This window comes from Bactrocera oleae, chromosome 6 (genome assembly GCF_042242935.1).
Source record: "Bactrocera oleae isolate idBacOlea1 chromosome 6, idBacOlea1, whole genome shotgun sequence".
Classification (NCBI taxonomy): domain Eukaryota; kingdom Metazoa; phylum Arthropoda; class Insecta; order Diptera; family Tephritidae; genus Bactrocera; species Bactrocera oleae.
In genome coordinates, this window is record NC_091540.1 from 8,446,108 (window position 1) to 8,468,313 (window position 22,206).

Genomic DNA, 22,206 nt, shown 5'->3' on the forward strand with positions numbered 1-22,206 from the left:
GGTCTTTTTCTATAGAAAAAAATTTAGCATAATTACAGGCGTAAATTGACAATTTTTTATAGCATTGCTTATTCTCATTAAAGCCGTCGTAAATAGTCAAATTTGCATAACTTTAGTTTTTTTTTTATTTATGGCTTGAATTATCTTTTTTAGTTTCATTAATTGCATGTCAAAAAATATTTTAATAGAGACATTTAAATTCTACTTTTTCGTATATATTGTATTCTGTTAAAAACTAAATTGGTAAAGTAAAAAAAACATTCTTTACACTTATTTATGCTTACCTTTTCATTTGCATATTTTGTGGCATATATTTAGGCATATTAAACCACCATTATCACTGTAATATATGCGATTTTTTCAACTATATATAAATACACTGCATACTTTTTGGCGCCACACACAGCTTTACCACATGCTAATAAAGCTATAAAGTGTCTATTTCAACACTTCTTTCATTTATTTGAATTGTAAGCGCCAGTCATTAATGTAACGCAACTAGTAAATTATAAAATGATATTGGCAAACTTCAACACCAAGAAGAAATTGAGTGAGCGCATATTCAACAAGCACGCCTGGTGATGTATATAAATCAAAATGAGACTATTAAGTGGAAGAAAAAGAAATTTACTTTATAACGACAGTTTACAAATACTTTTTACAACCTCTCGAAACAAGGGTGAGCCACGAAAGCGCGCTTGCTGATATACAGGGCTGTGGATTTTTTAAAGCATACCTAAAGGGCGCTTAGATAATATTACATATTATGTTGTCAAATATTTGCTTTATTGCGTTGTGCTTTTTTTTCATTTTAAGCGAGCTAATTTTGACAAATTTACTTTTTCACGGTGCATAAATCATTGCATACTTTTATGCTGAGCAGACTATATGCTTGCTTGTCGCTTAAACATCACTTGATTATTATTATATGAAGTATTTGCTTCAAGCGTCTGAAATAAAATGCTCTTTTCTTTGCTTTGCATTGAAGAAAGTGGCACCCCTTGTAACATATTTCTAATTTTTCGAGATTTTTTTTCCACTGTCAAATTACGGCAGTTTCAGTTCAATTCGCTTACAAATTACGCGTGAAGGCACGCAAAATATTTCAGAGAAAAATGTCAAAGCAATGCAATATACTTTTTAGCTGCTGACTTAAATGTTCACGTTCTTCGGTTCTTCGCCATGCTTTGAAGATTTCTTTGTGTTTTATTGTTTTTTTTTTTGTTTTTTATTTCCGTAGTAACGGAAGAAATTTTTCTTGAGTTCGCTTCTTCATTTCCTCCTTGTTTGCTTGCCAGTTGCCTTTTGCATTGCCCCGCACTTGACGCGCTGATCCCTCAAATATCGATAATGACATGCCCAAACATTTCCGTTAGTCATTATAGTCAAAGTCATTATTTTTACCGTTGTCGCCGCTGCTAACGACAACGAAATTGAAATCATCATTGAAGTCGCCTACGCAACGTGCGCGGCATCGGGCAATACTTAGACACACACACACCGTTGGCTGCGCTATTTGTTTGTATGTGTGCTAAGCACATCTATTTAAAAATTTGACATAAATACAATTATAGATTTGCGTTGTATGCCGAAAATGAAGATGCAGATAATAAAATTGACATAAAATGATGTCAGCTCTTAAAGAAGACAGCGCAGAGAAAATGTGGCATAGCTGTAAGTGTGTGTGTCAGTAAGAAACTGTGTAAAGTGGCGAGCATTTTTGTTTCTTTTTTTTGGCTTTTTTGTTGTTTTGGTATGCACGACTGCGCGACAGTGCAGCGGAAATGCAGCCATTAAGCAAGAAAGAAAACTATTGTGGCACAGTGGCTCCACTCAGAAGCAAAAAACCAAAAAAAAAAAATTTACTTCGAAGAAATTGCGAGCGATCACCTCTTTTCTACAATGCTACAACAGCCGCTAGGTAGAGAAATTGCATTTGAGCCTCAAAGTTGGCGATGAAGTAAGAAAATCATGCAGTAAAGTCGAAAACTAGAGAAAATATTTAAAGCGTCTTAAAGTATGCCACATAGCACGAGATTTTTATTACTGTTTTTGTTAAGAGCAATAATAAAATCGATGCAGAAATGGTGCACAAAAAACATTAAGTCTTTGTTGTGGTTGTTGTTGTTAGGGAAAAATATAAAAACATTTGAAATGTCATACCGGAATTCGTTAATAAAATTTTATTGAAATTGTAGACAAGTGAAAATATTGTCGGCGCAATCATTGACAGCGACCGGCGGCGGCAGCGCAAACCCAAACAGCGCTACGACAGCAACAAAAGAGTGAAACACAGAGGGCGGCTAGTCGGCGTTGGCAAGAAAAACAACAATAACTAAAGAAAATATGTGTTGTAAAAAGAAAAAATTGCGAAACCTTGTTTGTTGAAAAGCAGCAACGTAAACAGAAAACTTTTTTTCGCAATGCTTTTTTATTTGGCTCCGCTGAGAAATCGAAATGGGAATCGAAGAAGAATGCGCGCCGTCGTCTCCTAAAGGTATGCTAAGAATGCGAAGTTGCTTGCATGCCAACCTGCTTATTTCTTTGGCGCTCGGACAACGTGCTTGCTTTGTAGAAATTTTTAGCTAAAAGTGTAAGAAATTAAAAAAAAAAAAGCGTAAACCGAGTGAGAAAACGCTGAGTGAATAGCAAACGCGGCGCGCTGATAGCAACAAGCGCACGCAAACAAATCGATGAAACGGCAAATGCATGAAGAGCGCCACAGCGTGGAATGAAAACGATGATGGCTGTCTTCACGACTGGGGCAAGTATTGACACTTGGCGGCGGTGGAGTGTGCACAGTTCGCTGGCTTCTTGTGATTGTCATCATTGGCACGTAACGATGACATGGACAATGCGTCGAGGGAATGTAGAAATAATGCCGATTGGCGGCATAAGGTGGCGGTGTACGGTATGTACGTACCATTAACTGTGCGTGTATATGGCAGAGCGTAGGGTATGTTGTTAAGATAAGCGGGTAGGAACGCGCATTTTTGAAAGATAAAAAGAAAGTTTCTTGCGTGAATGTCAGTTTGTGGAAAATTTGGAAAAAAATGTGCTGAGTAGTGTGGTTTTTCTTTAAGTCATTGCTGTTGTTGTGGCTGCTAAAGTGTTACGTTTGGCGTCGAAAATGTAATGCGCATGAGTCGAGTGTCTAGGTAAATGAAAATTTTTAGAAACGTGACACCGCAAATGAGGACACGATGCGAAATACGAAAGTTTATTCAATTATAACTTTAATAATTTTTATCATTTCAATTGTTGAAGTATAAAAAATGTAGTATTGTAGCGCAACAAGAAAAGTAAAATATTTCGCAGTTCTTGCATATATTTTTACAACTGAGACTGCGGGAATTATTTTTATTTAAAAAAATTGCCACCTTAGCGCCATCTATGCATTGAAAACGATAACTAAATAGAGTGTTTAAAAAAATATAACGCACAGAGTTAGTAATCGGCTGATAATTTATATAAATAAATTATTTTTGAATATATTTTCGGGTTTTCAAATCAAAAGAAGCAAATATATTCACGCAGGAGTTTGAGTTCTGGTATGTTCAAGCTGTTAAAGCATTTTTACTAGTGGTTTTGGTAACTCAGTGTTGTTTTTTGATCATATTTTTTATTAAAAAAGATTTCCTCTCCAGATCCCGTAATTTTCAATACTTGAATGCAAGCAAAAGTAGTCACTTGTACTAAAGCGACATCGCTGAAAAAGGGCACATGCTTTCTATGCTATTTCGAGTGACAAAACTTTGACAGCATATAGGGAATACGAGCGTGATACCGCGCACCTTTTTGGCTTGTGTGCGCTCTAATATATTGTACTCTTTTCATTGCGCCTGAAAATATGCTACGTCAGGTGGGAGGTACTAAGGCGCTGATAGGAAGACGGAAATCCCTAAAAGTGTGAAAATAAGAGTATATTCATGCTTGAGATTAAAATATGTCTATTTGAAGTATTCTTCTGAGTAAGAGTATGTTAAAAAATTATATCTATGCCGCTTTCAGACCCGAAAGCTTAATATTTAAAAAAGCTCAGCTATACTAAATTTTTTCCCTATATTAATTATTCTGCCCTTCAACCGCCCGCTACATGCAGCTGCAAGAATATATTTGTGTACTGAAACAACTGTGGGCCGATCTCTATCAAATTTTTTTAGAATATAGTAAAATTTTTTAGGAAAAAATATAAAATTACTTTCAGAAATACTTGTGCATAGGGAAAACTCTTAAATATAAAATATAACAATACATTATATAAATAATGCGAAATTGTGCAATATGCGCCTTGCGTCAAGCTGCAGCATATCAAGTTAAAAGCAATGCTGCCAAATATAAGCCAAAACTATATAAGTCCCGGGAGATAGTGCACGTAGCAGCTAAAGAAAAGCAGAAGCAAACAAACAAACACATGCGCTTTACCACTAATATTATCACAGTTCAACATACGCTGGTGCATGTGTGCGCGTTTGTTTATGCGAAAAAGCAGCACGTAAACAAACATACAATTTTCGTTGGTGCCACAACGCCTTAAGGTATACTTTCAGCCGTTTGCTTTCGAAGATTTGATTTTACGGCAAATTTTCATTGAAAAAAAGAGGAATAAAGTGTTGCACGGAAAATGTTGATCCTTAAGAGGTGAATGTATGTATGTGCGGAAAAATGTCACATTAGCGTGCAGCAACAAAAACGATGCGCACTCCAAATTGACAATAACAGCTTTTTATGTATACCTTCCTGTGGCTTTGTGTGTGTGCCTATGTCTGTTGCGCTTTGTTTTTCTACGTTGATAAAAAGTTCGCAGCACTTTCTTGCTGCTACTAAAAAAGTTGCAACAATACATTTGGGATGTTGCAGCACTAAAAGCGTAGCTACTTGCTTTTGAGCTTGATTCTACGCTATTTTTCTCACAAAAACATAGTAAAAAAACACTTTTAGTTTTGTGCTTGAGACAAACAAAATTTTTTTGCAGCATAGTTTAAGGCTAAATGGCCAAAGTCGCATAGTTTGCTTTTAGTGCAGTCAAGTTGTTGGCTAAAGCAGTATTTTAGGTAAAAACTATTTAGTAAGCGCTGATTGGAGGTTTGTGTTGCAAATATGCGCTGTTAAATGCTGTAAGTGTGGTGCATGGAGTTAGCAGGCAACTCGTAGTTGCGCTTATAGCGCTTATTCGTCTACATATATGTGAGTGTATATTTAGTATTGTATTTTTTGTTTTGTTTTTTATTCCTCATTTACCACTGTTTGGCGCTTAGAGCATTGCCTTCGACGTCAGTGATTTTTTTAAATGTTTTTTCGGCGTCATAAAAAGGTGAAACGCCTGAAAATAGGCACTTAGTTTTATGTTTATTAGTCGCTTGCTCGCATGTGTAAATGCCAAAGGAAGCGATACGTTTAGCACGTGAGGTGTGAATTTAATTTTGTGGAAAACGTGCGCGTTTAAATTGAGAATAAAATTTGAAGTTGGAAGCAAATATATAAAATTTTATTTGTGAAACGTTTTATGGTAATAAAATAAAATAATTTAAATTGTTAAAAAATAGTAGGTAAATAATATTATAATAATATATATAATAATTACAACAAAATTTTTAGAGAATTTTGCAGCGGTTTTGACTTAAAAAAATTAAAAAATTCTTGCCTTGCAGATTTTACTTTATCATAAATTTTGAAGGAAAAAATATCAAATAAAAAATTGCTGTATTTTTTTTAAATTGACAATTTTTACATATGCCTCATCTTACGTAAACTTAAATTTGCATAATATTTAATTATTTATGCTCCTATATATTTAAATATACGCAGAAGAAGAAGCGCGCCTGAGCTTAGACTACAATTTTTTAAATTTTTTGTTCTAGCATGGTTTTACAGCAACAAACGTTTGAAATTTCAAGCCTTTAACAGGTTTTACGATAGTGCTGTGTTATTAGTTAAAGTTTAAGCAAAATTGTTTCAGCAAGCTTGTTGCTGGCGCATACAAATAACGTAAATTTGTTGTCACTTCTTATATTTATGCATATAGCATTGTGTTGCTGCAACATGTGTACTAATAATGTTGCATTGGCATTGATGCTGACTTTTATTGTCTGCGCTTTACTCACTGCAGCATTTTCGACACTTTTTTGCTCGAAGTAGAATTTCTCATTTCCTTAAAGTTCAAGCGTTTGGCGCATACTGTTTGCCTTGTTGCATGCACAGTACGTGCCACAGGCGTTGTCGTCGTCCACTATACACTAAAAAATCTTGATAATTTATTTTTGCTTTGTTTTTGTCGCAATTTTTTATTTGCAGTTGTTGTTGTAGCGCTTTACATTTCCGCTTTTCCACTTGGACTTTTATGCGTTGCCATTTGAACATGCGTGCCATTTCACTGGCCTTTTGTGCGACGTCGAAACACACGCTCACATACACACACATGTGGCAACCTGCTACTTGCTGCCGCCTTCTGCTGTGTAGTTTAGTGCAGCGCATTGCATTTGTCTTCCGGAAATGTGCGAATTGAGTCGTTCACATGCGCTTTCGCAGCTTTTACAGCTCTTTTGTATGCGTCTGTCATTTATAATGCAGTTTCGCGCAAAGTTTTATGATTTCTTTTGCTGCGCTTTATTTTTGCCACATTTTTGCATACTTTTTTTGTGTTTGCGAAAATTGTGTGTCCTTTTAGTTTTACGACTGCGCTGGTCGTAAAACGAATGCGCGCATAGTCTGTGCTTAAAATGAACTTTACACTCACTTTGAATTACTGCTGACGGAAATGGTCCTAAGGAATGTGATGTAAGGTACCTACTTTCGATAACTGCCATGCGCTATAAATATATATGTGTATGTATGTATATACGCCTACATATAGCATGAAGCATGCGATCAGATTACATGAGTTCATATATATAGTAATATGGTTTTTAAATGGCTCTTGTGTTAACTTCGGTTTATATATTATTTCCTTGAAGAAAAAGTGAAATAAAATTGAAGCGCAAAAAAACAGTGTATTCATTATTTAGGGCTCGATAAGAATATTATGAATTAATTGCGTAAATTTTTACCTAATCACATTGTGTTAAGTGCAACATTTTCATTAGAACAAATCACTCTTTCACTGATAAGCATGAACTAGTGTCAACCCGTTGTAGCGTGATGTATGAAAAGTGGGTTAAGAGAAAGTGTGATTTTAACGAGATTTGTGTGAAAGTTCTCACATAGCAGGGTGCAAAGTGTATTCGATATTTTGTTACACGCGGCCGATTCAAGTTGATAAATATTGCTCGAAAATGATCTTGTATGGAAAGTAGACGTGATTGAACTCAAATTTTGGCAATTTTTAATCCACCACATATAAATTTGAAGTATAAAATTTTCTTAGAGTGGTTTAGCATGTATTTCTCAGCTTAAAAAATGCAAAATTTTAAAACATTGTGACCGCCGCAAGGTGGCAAAATCACGTCATCTCTATTGTTAGATGCTGTACAATTCCACTACTAAGTTTAACTTTTATGTTAAAACCAGCTGGGATTTAATACTGTTTATCAGGTTACTAGGTTTCCAAAAAAATTTTTTTTTTTGTGATGCTATGAAATTCAGTTGGAATCTCTAGTAGTTAGCTTATAGAAACGGTTATGTAACCTGAGAATTTGTGAAAAGACTACAACACTATTGAAATCATTTTTACTTACTTAAGATGCTTAAATTATGGAAACTTACCTGAAAATAAAAAAGAAAAAATATTTATTATTGAAAATTTCTATAAATATCGTAAGTCAAATATATAATATACGTAAGGAAATACCAAAAGTACCGAGTTCTTAAAAAATTCCCAATATCATATGTTATATGTGTAGAGGACCTCATTCCATGTATTCTGATTGTTGTTTCGGCATCGCAATAAACTATTACTAAAAGATTTAAATCTAGTTAAGAAAAGAACCTCAAACAGTGGTACTTAAGAAAAAACTTGCAAATATAGGTTGTGATTGCATGCTATAGCATATATTAAGGCGCCTCACAATTATGAAATATAAGTAACCTCGATCTAAATTGCTTGAAATTAAAAGAAAAGTGTGTACTTTATACGCCACCATAAATTATGATGAGTTTATGTCTGAAAGTCCGATGGGTAAGGTAATTATTTTTTAATTTCAATAATTTTCACAGCATACATATTTTAAGTAGCTACACATCTGCTAGATTTCTGCCTATTTGCGCTTCCTATTAAATGGAGACCATGAAAGGCATTACTTCAAGACATGCACCAGTCAAATAGATCAATCGGTTTTCATATAATTTTACTCAACTCGGAATTCATTTAAGCCAATAAAATGATTTAGTAATAAGTAAATTATTAAATAAATTCAATCAAAAATTAAATAAATTCACCAAGCTCTTTATATAAACGCTGCTCTTAGGAAAGCCCCGACTTTGAGCGCTCTGCAAATCTTAAAACACACGCCTACAAATCTATTTGTCGTGATATGCACTTGAAATATATTTCTTAAATGGCTTTAACTCACGCTTATGAATTTCGCAAGCATTTATGCATATTTGCCTCACACAGGATCTATAATAGCTACCATCTATTCTTTAGCCAATATTAAGCTAATCTCACGCAAATAAATCACTTTAATTTTCAGCAGTAAATGTTGATTTGTGTTTTGTGATTTTTATGGTTGGGAAAAGCAATTCAAGTCGAAGCCACAGGCGCGATTTATAAGCGCACAAGCACAAGCGCACCGACACACACAAGCGAAAGCGTGCAAGAGCCTGTGTATGCGCGCCTAAAGGTATGCAACATAGTATAGCATATCAATAGTAAGGCATACAAATATTGCTGTGTATGCCGGCACGTATGCAGTTGTATTAGTGGCAGACTGGCTGTTGAAACAGCGAAATGAATTACTTTAACCAGCCAAAAACCAATTCCTCAAGAGACGTGACTGCAATTCCAATCACGTTGGTTTTACGAATTGCTCTAGCATACACCAAGGCGCACACTATTTAACTGCATGCTGCTGGTGAGTGTGTGAATGCCGGTGGTGCGAGTGGCGTGGTTTTCGCCTTTTGCCTTTTTCTACCTGCAAACACCTTGCACCTTGCAGCATTGTAGTCAACATAATTATCATTACCAACACTACCCGGTTGTTGGGTGAATTGCCGTGTTTGGGTATGCGCATGAATGGCGCCCAGCATCATTATTGGCGTCGTCACGTGTAGCACCTTTAACTTGCCACGTAGAGTGGCATTTGCCGCTTGAATATCATTTGCTATCATCATTATTATTTTTTTATTTCATTTTCTTGGAAACTTCCTGAGTATACACACAGGCTTACTGCAACTGGCATTAGCGCCTAAAAGCCGGCAACACACGTTATTATTGTAGCTGATTGTGTCATGATGACGTTGCTTGAAGTTGTTTGAAGTTGCTGTTGTTGTTTCTTATATGTGTGCGTAGGTGTATGTTGAAAATTCGTGCCAATTTCACTGTCAAGGTATTACGAAAATTAGTTTACCAGATTCCAGATTAGAAAACGAAAATTGCACATGGCATTTTATTTGAAATCAGACCATGAGGAAAATTGAAATTGATGGTTGTGTCTCGTGTGCATTTTTGGTTGGCACGAGTGTAGTGAGTGCGCGAAGTCGGGTGAATGAACGTATGCATGAGTTTTGCAGATAAACTGTCTGAAGCGTTGGTATGGAAACAAGATGGCTTAAAGCATGTGTTAAAAAATCGTTTTCAGACTGCGATTGATTTTTCAAGCTTGCAGTTGCAAACTTTTGAAGTCTAGATATACAACACGTGTGAAATGCCAAAAATGGCTCAGTTATTATCGCATACTTTAAGGCGCCAACATTTAAATTTACATATTTCTTTAAAATTAAAGAGCTAAATGCTGAATATAATTATATTGTATATTAACTGCGAAAACTGCGAATTTTTAAGAGTCTCTGAGTTGTGTGCGCTTTAAAACCGTTAAACGATGCAAAACGATTTAATAAAAATAAACTGCCGCTCTTGTTCGAGCGACCTGCCTGCCATACAGCCATAATAACACAGAAAAATGCCGTTATGTGCTGCGGCGCCAAAGAGTATACTTCAAACAGTTGTAAACGTGTGTGTTCTGGATATTTTGCTTAAAACAGCATTCCGCTAACGGCTCACAGATTTCACTACACTTCATTATGCAACCAAAATAATGCCGAACATATGTTCAGTTACCCATGCACATCACAACGTAGAGTGTGGTGTACGTTGACAGACAGCGCGCCCAAAAGTATACGCATATGCGCGCATAGGTATAACAACAAAGCGTTGTTGCGAACCAACAAAGTGTATGAAAAAATTTAAATTTCAAATTAATTTCAGCTTGCGCTGCTGCTGTTGCTGTTATGCTTCCCGGAATTTTGTGTAAAAATATGCGAATAAAAAAATCTAAAATGCGCTGTGCTCGAATGTGAGTAAAATTCGTCGGTGACACATATGCGCTTCAAAAATGATTCAATCTGACGGCCAAATTCTGTGCCGCCATAGGAACGAGAGTGCAAATGACGGCATATATACTTATTATTTGGCTGAAATTGTACTCAGAACGATAGGCAAGTGGCACTCTCCGAGCTTTCACTTAGTATGGGAACAGTTTTATAAAAATGAGAACAGTTGTTTCTCTTGAAAACTCCAACATTTTATTTTTTTTTTTCACTTTAGTTTCAACAGGAGAGCTAAAAGCCGTAAATTAATTCTGAGAACAGTTTCATACGTTAAAAATTGGTAAGAAATATGAACATTAGACCTTAACATGTATGATATTTTGTATGCAGATCTATATTCTAATTTTTTTGCTAAATTACAAAATCTATATAACATACGATTAAAATACGATGAGTTACGATTTGTAACATACATCTGTAAATCAAAAAGTTCTTCACGTACAAGTTGAAAACGTTCCATATAATCTAATAAATTATATAATCAAGACAAAAGTGTGCTTGGTTTCAACTGCTGTGCACGCAATTCTCTCTCTATATCCGAAAACGTCTCTTCAAAAAAATTTAACGCTTTCACATATGTACATTTATAGAGAAATGTACAATCAATAATTGTGAATATACATAAACACTATAAATTTATGAGTATCAGATGTGTAAGTTATTCGCGCTCAATAAAATTAGAGAGTTCCCACCTAAGCTACTCGGCGAGCGCATGAATACACCATTAGCAAAAGAAGCGAGTTCTCACACATACATACACACACATATAAGCGGTTATCGAAAAGGAAGCTGCATTTATGGCAATGACAACAATCAGGCGACAAGTGTGAATAAAGGACGAAAACAACAACAATAAACAGCAGGGAAAAACAAAAGAAAACAGAGCAAACAAAATATAACGACCACAACAAAAGCTATATGTACAATAGAGAAATATGAAGAAGCAAGAGAAGTAGTGTAGAGATCTTTCAGGACACCTCACTTCAAATGCACACATATATAAGCGCACTTGTATACTAGCTCATAAGCAATTTCGTGCGCTTAGTTGTGCCAGCATAGATTTACCGAAAAGCAAAATACAATCACCGACACCATCAACGCGCTATTGTGTGCACCTGGTGCCAGAACGAAGGCAATAACAAAAATAAACAAAGCTGTATACTACGAGTGAAGGTGCGCGTGTGGAAGAGTTTGCGGCGGAATTGTGTAGAAGACTTCACAAGTATTTCGTTGATGACAAATATCTGAGTCGTAACAAGTGTGTGTGTGTGGATGTATGTGCTTCAGGCGCGAAGTCGTGTATTCCGCACAGCTTGCGTAGCAATCATAAAAGCAAGCGGAGACAACAACAACACAGATAACAGCTAAATAATAAAAGTCAACATATACAGACAATGGCATAAATTAAACTAGAAAAGCAACTGAAGCTGTAGATGTGGGCGTTTCAGAAGACTGTATGGGAGGTGTGCCTGAACGTTTTCCTTTTTATTTAAATTTGAATTCCCTTGCTTTTGGAAAACAGTCTTCAGGTGCTGTTTAGCGCTCACATATAAATATATATAAGCAATTTGGTTTGTATTTATAAGACAACGCTTGTTTTGATTACTTGTCACAGCTAGCGTGTTCTGAAGAATCTTTTAAATATCAACACACATCTGAGTCGCTTGAAAATCATTCAAATTCGTTGGCAAAGTTGATGAACAGTTTCATTTGTTTATGGCTGACAATAAATTGGGGTGGCTAGTAATATATGCAAGATAAAAGACGTGAGCTAAAAGTAGGATAGTAGAGAAACGTTCAAACAAGCTGTTACGTGATTTTCAAAAACTACAAGCGAAAACTTTGCTAGCAGTTTGGAGGTGCGAATGAACTAAAAAAAGCGATAAAGTAGTTGTGTGACGGTGAGAACAGTTTTGTTAAGATGGGAACAGTTTGATTTTACATACTAAGTGCAGCTGCAAGGCCGACAATATTATATAATCATTTAGACGCAATTACATGTAAGGAAAGCATTGATTCTAAAATGGGAACAGTTTTTGCTTTGGCTCCTAGCTTTTAGATTAATTAAATTGCAATAAAAAGCGTTCAGTGAAACCAGTAAAAGCAACAATTTAAAACATACATGAACTGGATTTTACTGTCAATTTGTATATCTTTTGTTTTTGTCATTTTACGTTGCATGATGTATAGTGCTCCTGCCTTTTCCTAGTTGCCTACATTTTCATTAAAATGCTCAACTGACTATTCACTTTGTTTCACGTGCTTAGACTATATTTTACATGCAGTCTTAATTCCGACACTTTTCTCATTTTAGCATTTTTGTTGCATAGTCGGAGGCGTGCAATTAATAAAACAAAGCGAAAGCAAAAATTAAAACATTTTTTACGCAGAGTAACGAAATCATTTTAACGCTGCTCATAAATATAAGCAACGCGCGTTAATGTATAACGGCAGAAATGAGAAATTAAAAAATTGTTACAACATAATTTTAAAGCGCGCCGGTGCCACGCTGTAGAGAGAAAGTAGCGCTTAGTGAAAGAACATGCGTCTGTCAAGTGTTGCCATGAAATGCCAGTATGCCACACCCATTTATAGCTGAAAGCAAACACGGCAGTAATACCATGGAATGTTAGATATTTCATAAAAATTGTACGCTTCACCACCGCGCCGTGCACTAACGAAGCTGGCATGCAATATCAACACTGCGCTTTGGCCCGCCACGACCTGTCGCCGTTAAGGGCAAAAACTTGCAAACTGAGCCGGTACTTTATGCAAGCGCCCGCCGTCCGCGCAAAGGTTTTTTATGGCGTTAAATCTACTAGCGACAGCTTATTCTTATGTATATGTATATTAGGGTGGAGCGAAAAAAAACATGTTTTTTTTCTGCTTAGCCTGGGGATAAAATCTGTAGATTATAAAAAAAAAAATTTTGCACAAAAAAAATTTTTTAACACCTAGAGGCGGCGCACTCAGTTTTAAGCAAAATTTTTGGCGTAAAAATTTCCACCCTAATGTATATGTGCGTGTGTGGGGGCGGCAGCAGCAGCACTAATTACCTGCGAGTGTTGCACGCTCACTGCCGATGCTTTGTTCTTTGTGTTGGCTGTTTTTTCTTGCATATTTTTTCCTTGCCGGCTTTCAGGCGCATCAGCCGTAGCGACAGCAACGGCGCTATTCTCATTATGGCTTAACAGTTAGTTTTTTGCTCAGCCAGCATTCTGCTTTTTTTCACAACAGCAACTCATGTTGCATAAGTATACCTGCTGTTACTTGAAACTTCCTTCCGTATCGTGCCGCGCACTCACTCATTGCTTGTTTTTCTTGTTACCCTATATTTGGGCGCGTTACGGCGCGGCAGCGGCAATTTTGCCATTAAAATGTTTAATTTTCTACGTTCGCTCTCGCGTAATGACGCACAACGTTGTAGGTGGTAATGAATGTGTGCAATCCAAGCGCCAAAGCATCAACGTAGGGGCAATTTAAAAAGAAAATGGCGAAAAAAAGTTACAAGCAGCAAAAAGTGCTTATAGCAAAATAAAAGTGCTCATAGCGCTGGCAGTTGAGTTACTTTAAAGCCAAAAGAAAAATAAAAAAGGAAGGGAAATTAAAGTGTGGCTATTAGTCGTTTGTAGTCGGGGTAGCTGCGCCGCCGCTGTACTTCATAGCTCATCTCGGAAAATTACCCAGGTGAAAAATTGCAGCTGTCGTATCTAGCAAGCGCTACAACAACAACGTCAGCTTTGAAATGCTCCGAAACATAAATTAGTTAGATGATGAGGGCGTCATAGACGAAGATGTGGGGCGCGGTTGCTAAGAAACTAATATGTAGATGTGCGCTTGTAGGCAAGCGTAGAGCAAGAAGAAAGATGTAAACGGTTAATGAGCTGAATGCCTGATGGCTTTAAAATTACAAATTGCAGGTATTTCATTATATATGGGTATAGCTGCTATATTATTGAGAATAAACAATCTACTTTTATGTGATGTAAAATGAGCAGTACCGCCTTAAACTAGGCAACACAGACAGAAATATAGTTTGAGCGCTTTAGAAATCAGCTAGAAACGTTAACATAGTTGCTTATTTCATGTTTATTATTTTGTTATGCTTGCTAATTTGAAACTTATGTTATATTGAATGTATGTTTTCAACTTATTCCCGCTTAGTGATAATAATCATATCTAACGATTCTACTAAAAGTACTACAAGTTTAATTAGAAGAGTGTGACGCATACTTTTGGGTTTTTGACTAGAAACTTTTCACTTTAATACTTCAAACATTTTGAATAGCCTTAAAGCAGCAGGCAATCATTTTCTTCTAATTTGAAAATTATTTTAATTGTGGTTTTCTTATCTATTTCCGTTTTTGACGTTTTTAGCGAGCCTAAAGGTATGCAACAACATTATTTTACAATGCTTTTCCAGTTCGTTTTTTATATTGTATTCAATACATTTTTTTTCCAAGATCTTTAGGACAAGCAAAACCACACATAAGCCGCTTAAATACATTTCTTCACACCAAACTCAGATTCAAAAGCCTAAATTCAAATGCGCTAGGTGGAAAGGGTGCTTAACGGACGGTCCAACAGCGGCAAAAAAAAAAACCTAAGCCAACGCCAGTCATTAAAAAGGAATTTACTAGCACTTTTTTGTGTAAATAGCAAACACGTACACAAGCAGATGTAGAATACATGTGGAAATTGAAATTGTTGCACACATACAAACATGTATATATACGCAGCGCTGAACTGGATTATTATAAACTGGAGTAGGACTCTACACATTCGTATGTATTTGTTTCTGTGTATTCGAGTGTGAGTACAGCTTAAGCCGCACTTTTTTGTTTGCGGTTTTAGTTGAGTTGATGTTTTTTTGTATTGCCGCTTGCTGTTGTGTTGTAGGGCTTGGGGTTAGCGCATATGAGGTGTAAGAGTATGACGGCACGGTAGTTGCTTGTTTGAAGATTTTTATATAAAATTCGCTGTTAAGCTCTTAGCACTCAACATGTTTTAATTCTCTACGGACTTGCGACTGACGGGTATGCAAGCTTGGCTTGCTGCGGCGCACAACAACGAACGGCGCAGCGGTAGACGGCCGCATCATAAACGGTCAGCAGACGCTAAGGATTATACAAAAGGTGGTAATGGTGTAACTGCCTAATAACGGTGTGTTGCAGCTTCCACTGCAAATTTATAATTGTTACGCTGGACAATGCAATGAACCGCTACTACATGGAAGAGCGTGAGCTTCACTTATATTTATGTTTCAATTTTCACTGCACTACGAGCGCGTGATTTCTATTTTGCACAGAGTAAACATTAATTTCGCATTCACTTAAAGGTCTGTGCACGAGCAGTGAGGGTGTAGAAAAAAATTTAGAAACAAAGAGCGAAAAGTAAAAAACGCATCAAACGCTTAAATATATGCTAAAATTACACACAACACTACCCTACAATAGAAAACCAGCGTTGAAAGGTGCGCTGCATGTTTTTAAGCCGCAAATAAATTTATTTGCGTCCGACTTTCGGGTGTTGATCTTTGTTCTTAGTATTGTTTTTTACTTTATTTACATTTTGTTTGTGTTCAAATTTTTTTTCGTTGCCTCTTTGTGCTTTCGCGCTTACTGCGTGCAGCTTCAGCAGCGCTGTGCCACTACGTAACACCGTCCGCCTTGGTTGTTTTTAATTAAGATGCAAAAGCTACAAAAATAATTGTATACTTTTAGGCGGTGTTTCGTGTGTGGCAGACCGCGACGCACACTAACGCACAGTGTATGTAAATAAATCCAAGATAAATTGTTACTCACATTTAAAGGTACGCTTGGTCGGTGGTTGTTTTTCTGTTTTTATTTCTACGTGTTGTTACAAATTAAATATGGCATACTTTCGGGTGTTTGTTGAGTAAGATAAAAATACATATTTTTGAATTATGGCCTGATATGAATGAAATATTATTTTGATTTTTTTCGCTTGTGGTTTTGACCGAAATTCGAAATTGTGTGCATATTTGGAGGGTTTCTGTGAGCAAGAATATTTAAGCTGGTTTAATATACATTTAGTTGCACAGTTTGCTCATTTTAATTAATTACTGGATGATTCTTGTTGTTAAAAAATATGTTGCAAACTTTTAGGTACAATTTTTATAATTTTTAGCAGTAAGAAATTTGTGTTTTCTATGATGTTTTTGATAAATTAGCTTGAGTGAACAGAAATTGATCATTTTTACAATTCAATCGGCGTTGTGTGTATGTGTGTCATATCAAGATCAAATTTTGCTATATTTTAGATTTCAGTTGAATTGTAAATTAATAACAAGAGTGTATGCTTTTAGTTTAACAAATTTCTAATATTTAATTGAACTTTATAGGTTTTGAAATAACATTTATCATACTCATATTTGTAGTCTTGTTGATTAACCGCAAGTCTTTAAATTCTCGAAACTATTCCATACATTTAGGATTCCATTCCATGAAGAACATTTTTATACTCAGATGGTAATTTTGCTTAAATCCTTAAACTCTATTAGTTTCCTCATTTCCTCCTAGATAACAATTAAAAGCATTCGTGTCACCTCTCACATGTAAACCACAATCCCTGCCTCCCTTCTCAGCTCCGTACACTATGCGCTGCGCGTCTTAATGCCAATCATGTTGCCATTCAACGAAACGACTTTGCTCCCATTCAACGTTCTAATTAGTAACATTTGTCACTTTCACACGTTCATTGCACTTCATACGAAATAGCTTGAGGCGAGCTACTTGGCTGTGTACAAGCACGTTTGAGGGTGCTACGGCGCAGTGTGCTGGCAACACAAAAATCATTCAAGCGTTTAGAAGCGTATCAGCAACTGGCATCACAGTTTGATGGAAAAATTTCGAGCGTCGACACAGGGTAACCACTAAAGCCTTACCCTTGGCGGTGGGACGCTTATCAGCAGCACAAAAATGTTCATTACCGTTGTCGCCGTTGTCGTTTGCCTAATTCGAAGGACTCAAAATAACTTGTGGGAGCGTAATGTATACATACATACATCTCTGGTTATATAAAAGGGTGAAATGTATGTAGTTTCTCCCAACAAATGAGTAGCAGTTGGCTAGCGCGGGTGTGTGGAGACTTTATAAAAGTTCGGTTGCTTTGAATGGACGGGTCTCATACAACGTGCACACGTCCATATAATGCCGCCTAAATACAAATTAAGTAATTAAAAAGCTGATAAGCAAATGAAAGGAAGTATATGTAATCCTTTATCAAAACATGGGGGTTTTAAAGTTTGTTGGCATGCAAAAAATTTTGCGCTATGGTATGAGCCTCTTATAGCACTGTTAAAACAGTGAGGCATTGCACCAGCTCCGCCATATGCTTAAAGAGTTTTAACATAAGCAGTATTTTCCTTAACACGTAATTCGTATAGTGCCTACAGGTATGCTACAACTTTTTGGTGCACAATAAAGTATCAGCGTTGCAAATTTGAGAAAATTGTTAGTTAAAAAAGTGGAAAGTTAGCTTATAAATCGAAAAATAAATTTGTTTCTGTAACAATTGTGCAAAATGTGAAACATTAAAAGCGTAAAATTTGTAACTTTTTGTATTTAGTTCCATACTTTTAGGTGTTTGCTTACATAATGTGTATTATTTGTTTTTATTTTTGAACTTTTTATATGTACTGCTTTCACATCACTTTTCGCTATATGCTGCTTTTCTATCTATCTATCAAATTTCAGGGTTATATCCGTTTCAGTTTGCTTCGCCCGCTATAGTTTTCAATTTCGTCTAGCAATCCTTTTTCCGTTTATCCAATTTTTTTTCCTGACCAACTTTTTAGATTTCAGTAAAGCACAGCTTTCTTATTACCATATAGTTATGTACTTATTTCTTCGAACGCAAGGAGTTCTTTCAACTCTTTTATGTCGTTTATTTTTCACTTGAACGGATATGCCTTAGGCGCTTGCGTTCACAACTTCTACGCTGTAACGCATTTTTAGCGCTGCTTTGTTTCCATCTCACTGCCTTTTTCGCATTTGATTTCTGCGCAACAAATTTGTTTTGCCTTCGGCCTCTTAAGTGCCAAATTTAAGTTTCTTCTTTTCTTCGCTGTTGTTTATATATGAAGCCTTACGTTTTTTGTTTGTTTGTAATTTTCTATTTTATTCTATGTTCAAATGTTTTTGATTACATTCCACTTTTCTGGAGTTGCACAGATTTCGTTGATGATGGGTTCGCTTCCGTTTATTTCCGGTTTCTTTTAGAATATTGCTTGAAGAGCCGATGATTTTTTGGTTGGCATTTGCGAAGAGTGTTATTTTATTTTTATAGCGCAGTTATGTTGAGTTTTGATATACGAATAGCATGCTTTTAGGCGTTAAAGTGATGTAAAAAGGATGGAATTGTCAAGACGTAAGTTTGGTGTAAAAAAACCGGTATATATACATATGTACATATTATGTAAACGTAAAATAGAAAGTTATATAAACTTTTATAAGAGAACTTTTTCAGTTATATGTATGTTTAGGAGTCGGCGCTTTGTTGAGTTCTGTTTGGTTGTGATGTATGAAGTTTATTTAAGCTGTGTAATTTAAGCTTATCTAAGTCAAGTTAAGTTAAAATAAATTAAGTTAAGCTAGGTTAAGTTAAGACAGATTATTTTAAGTTGAGCTAAGTTAAGTTAAGTCAGATAAATTTAAGTTAAGTTATGTCGAGTTAAGTCAAGTTAAGTTAAAATAAGTTAGATTAATTTAAGTTAAGATAAGTTAATATAAGTTAAGTTAATTTAAGTTAAGTTAAGTTAAGGTTAAGAGCAAGTTAATTAGATTAAGTTATGGTTAGTTGGGCTAAATTAGTTAGTTAAGCTGCAAACTTTACGAAAGTCAAGTTAAATTATGTTTTGTTAAGTTAAGGTTAATGGTAAGTTAATTAGAGTTAGTTATGTTAAGTTGGATTAAATTAGTAAGTTAAGTTGCAATATGTTATGATGCGTTAAGTTAAGTCATACACAGCATGTTAGCTCCTGTTATATGTACCATATCAACTGTTTTCGCCTGTTCCTTTTCGAAGAGGGTTAACAACCATAAAGGAAAGTTTAGGATTTATGCCGCCACTTCCTCAAGCAAACATTGTTGCTCCAAGTTTGATTTCTGACTTTCCTTGTTCATTATTTCCGAAAACCGTTGCAAATTTTTAGATTTCTGAGACAATCTCCAAAACTGATTGTGCTCTTTTATATCTATTTACTCGTATATTGTCTCTTTACTAGTATATATCCTGCATATATTCAGCACACTTGAAGACTACGCAGTACTATATGCTTCTATAGAAATACATTTGTATATACGAATGAGTGTTCTCACGTAATCTAAACAGCTTTGCGTGCATATAGGCGTTACTGTGCACACACACGCAACAGCAATCTAAAAATTTACACCAAAATACCTGTCTAAATTGAATGCCACGTCGATTCGCTGTTGGTTGATGTTGTCAAAAGAAGCAATTTACGTGCAAAATAACTCAAGTGTCATGCAAATTGCGTTTATTTTGGCAGCTGATATGGAAATGTGTGCCAAAAGAAAATAAAACGAAACGAAATAATAGAAAGAAAGAAAATATAAAACGCACCGCCAACACATTAATGAACTGCACGGCCGAGGTGGCGCTGTGGTGGAGGCTTTTTTTACTAAATAAAATTGAAAAAAAAAATTGAGAGAAAAATTTTATAAAATCGGGTGAAAAAAATTAAAAAAATTAAAAAAAAAAAAATTTTTTTAGCTTACAAAATCGACATAGCAAGCACTAGTGCTTGTTGGTAAAGCTGTTAAATATTACACAACACCACCGCCACAACCACCAACAGCACCGCCATGCGCTTTATCTGGCACAATTTCGCGCTTTTGTTGTCAATTGCTCTTGTTAGCTGCAATGTTGTGCTTTACTATCGTTTCAGCTGTTGTTGTTGTTATTTTTGTTGTTATACCAGTCATAGTCTCCGCGACATATTTGTTGTTGCTATTGCTGGCGGTAATTTTTGTTTTGCAAATTTCAATTTAATTTGGTTGTTTGCTTATTTGCCGCACACCCGCGCCTCTCCCGCACGGTTTCTCCCTCTCTCTCTCTCCCTCTCTCTCTCTGCCTCTCTCTCTCCACCTACACTACACTTCCCTGCTCGGCCTTCGTGCCAACCTGGCAAATTCAAGTGCTCATTATGCCAACAGGCATTTCTACGAATATTCGCTTATTTTGTAGATTTCGTAACTTTTGTTGTTGTTGTTGCGCTTGTTATAGCTGTTGTCATTGCTATTATGGTTCATTGTAAAAAAAATTGTTACTTTTCCCAGGTCGCTTATTGAATTGCGCGTTGCGGTGGAAATCCTGTTCTTTTCACTCTGCCGCGCGCTTCCTTTTCCATGAGCTGCCGTTCCATTGCTTCTCTTTTCCTCTCTTACTCGCTCTCACCACGCTTTGCAGCACATAATGAGATGTGCAAGTAATTTGGCTTTCAATTTATTTTGGTTGTTTATTTAACAATGTTGTTTTTATTTTTTACTTTATTTTTTGCTTTACATTGCCTCTTTTCTAATTTCCTTTTTGCTTTTTGCTTATTCTTGTCATTTCTGCTGTTGTTGTAAGGATGCGCGCGCGCTCGCTATTGTTTAATTGTTGAAAAATTTGAAAATTGCTGTTTGTTATGCCGAAATTGATTTCGATTTGTTTGTCGGACTCAGTTGGTTAGTTGCCTGAAGAATGCTTCAACCTAAGTGTACTAAACACACACACACGCGCAGTAGCATACTAGCTTACACTGCGCACAAGCGCCAAAACGCAAAAGGGACATACAAAGTATACACTTTTAGGCGTGCTTGTGACTACTTGAAAGTAGCTCACAGCGGAAGTTAAGCTTGACTTCATATAATAAAGAAGTATGTAAAAGTTTGCGTTTGTGTGTGAGTGTGTGCAAGTGACAGTTGTAATTAAATTCGTAAAGCGCTTTCATTGCCACTTTTGTAATGTTCATACTAAAGTTTCTAACGCCCCTCTCTTATGCATTGGTGCTTTATTTGTTTTTGATTTTCGTGCGCAAATTGCTTAAAGTGAAGTGCTGTTGGAAAGCAGGGGTAGTGAATTTCGCTTAAGGTGTTCCAAAATTGCGTTTGGAATGGATTATGAAGTGTGCTTTTCAGAAAAACAAAAACTAATTGGTTATTAGTTAATATGGTTATGGGGGTTTCTCTTGTATTAATAATTCATTTCCCGGCTTGTTATTTCGTGTTTACCTGATAATAGACTTACAACTTGTTCTGAGTAAAGAATGTGTGTGCTCGTTTAATATTGTAAATAATAAAAATTAGTATTAACGCTAAGATATTACAACGAAAATTAGTAGAAATATATAACAGATCTGTTGGTTTCTGGGTCTTCATAAGAGTTTGCAAAGATTTATAAAAATTTTTTAGCTAAAAAAGATTTAAATGAATTATTTTATTACTTCAAGCAAACTGGAATTGTAAACATTATGTGATAAAAGTTTGCGCTATACAATAAGTTAATCTAAAAAAATTTTTTTTTTTTTGAATTTACTAAGCATTAGTTAATTGAAATTCCTGAAATTCATATTAACCCTTTTATGCAAATGATTTTTTTGTAAATATATTTAGAGATTTTACACTGTCGAAATATTTTTGCATAGCCTGCGACCTTTGGCACTTAATTTTACTTGACAGTAGAGGGAAATCAATCTTC

General features: G+C 35.7%; 1 protein-coding gene across 5 annotated transcripts in view; it reads right to left on the reverse strand.

Moving 5' to 3' along the window:
- Positions 1 to 22,206, reverse strand: part of bru3 (bruno 3) — a 358,657-nt gene that overhangs the window by 100,413 nt on the left and 236,038 nt on the right. The window lies entirely within an intron of this gene.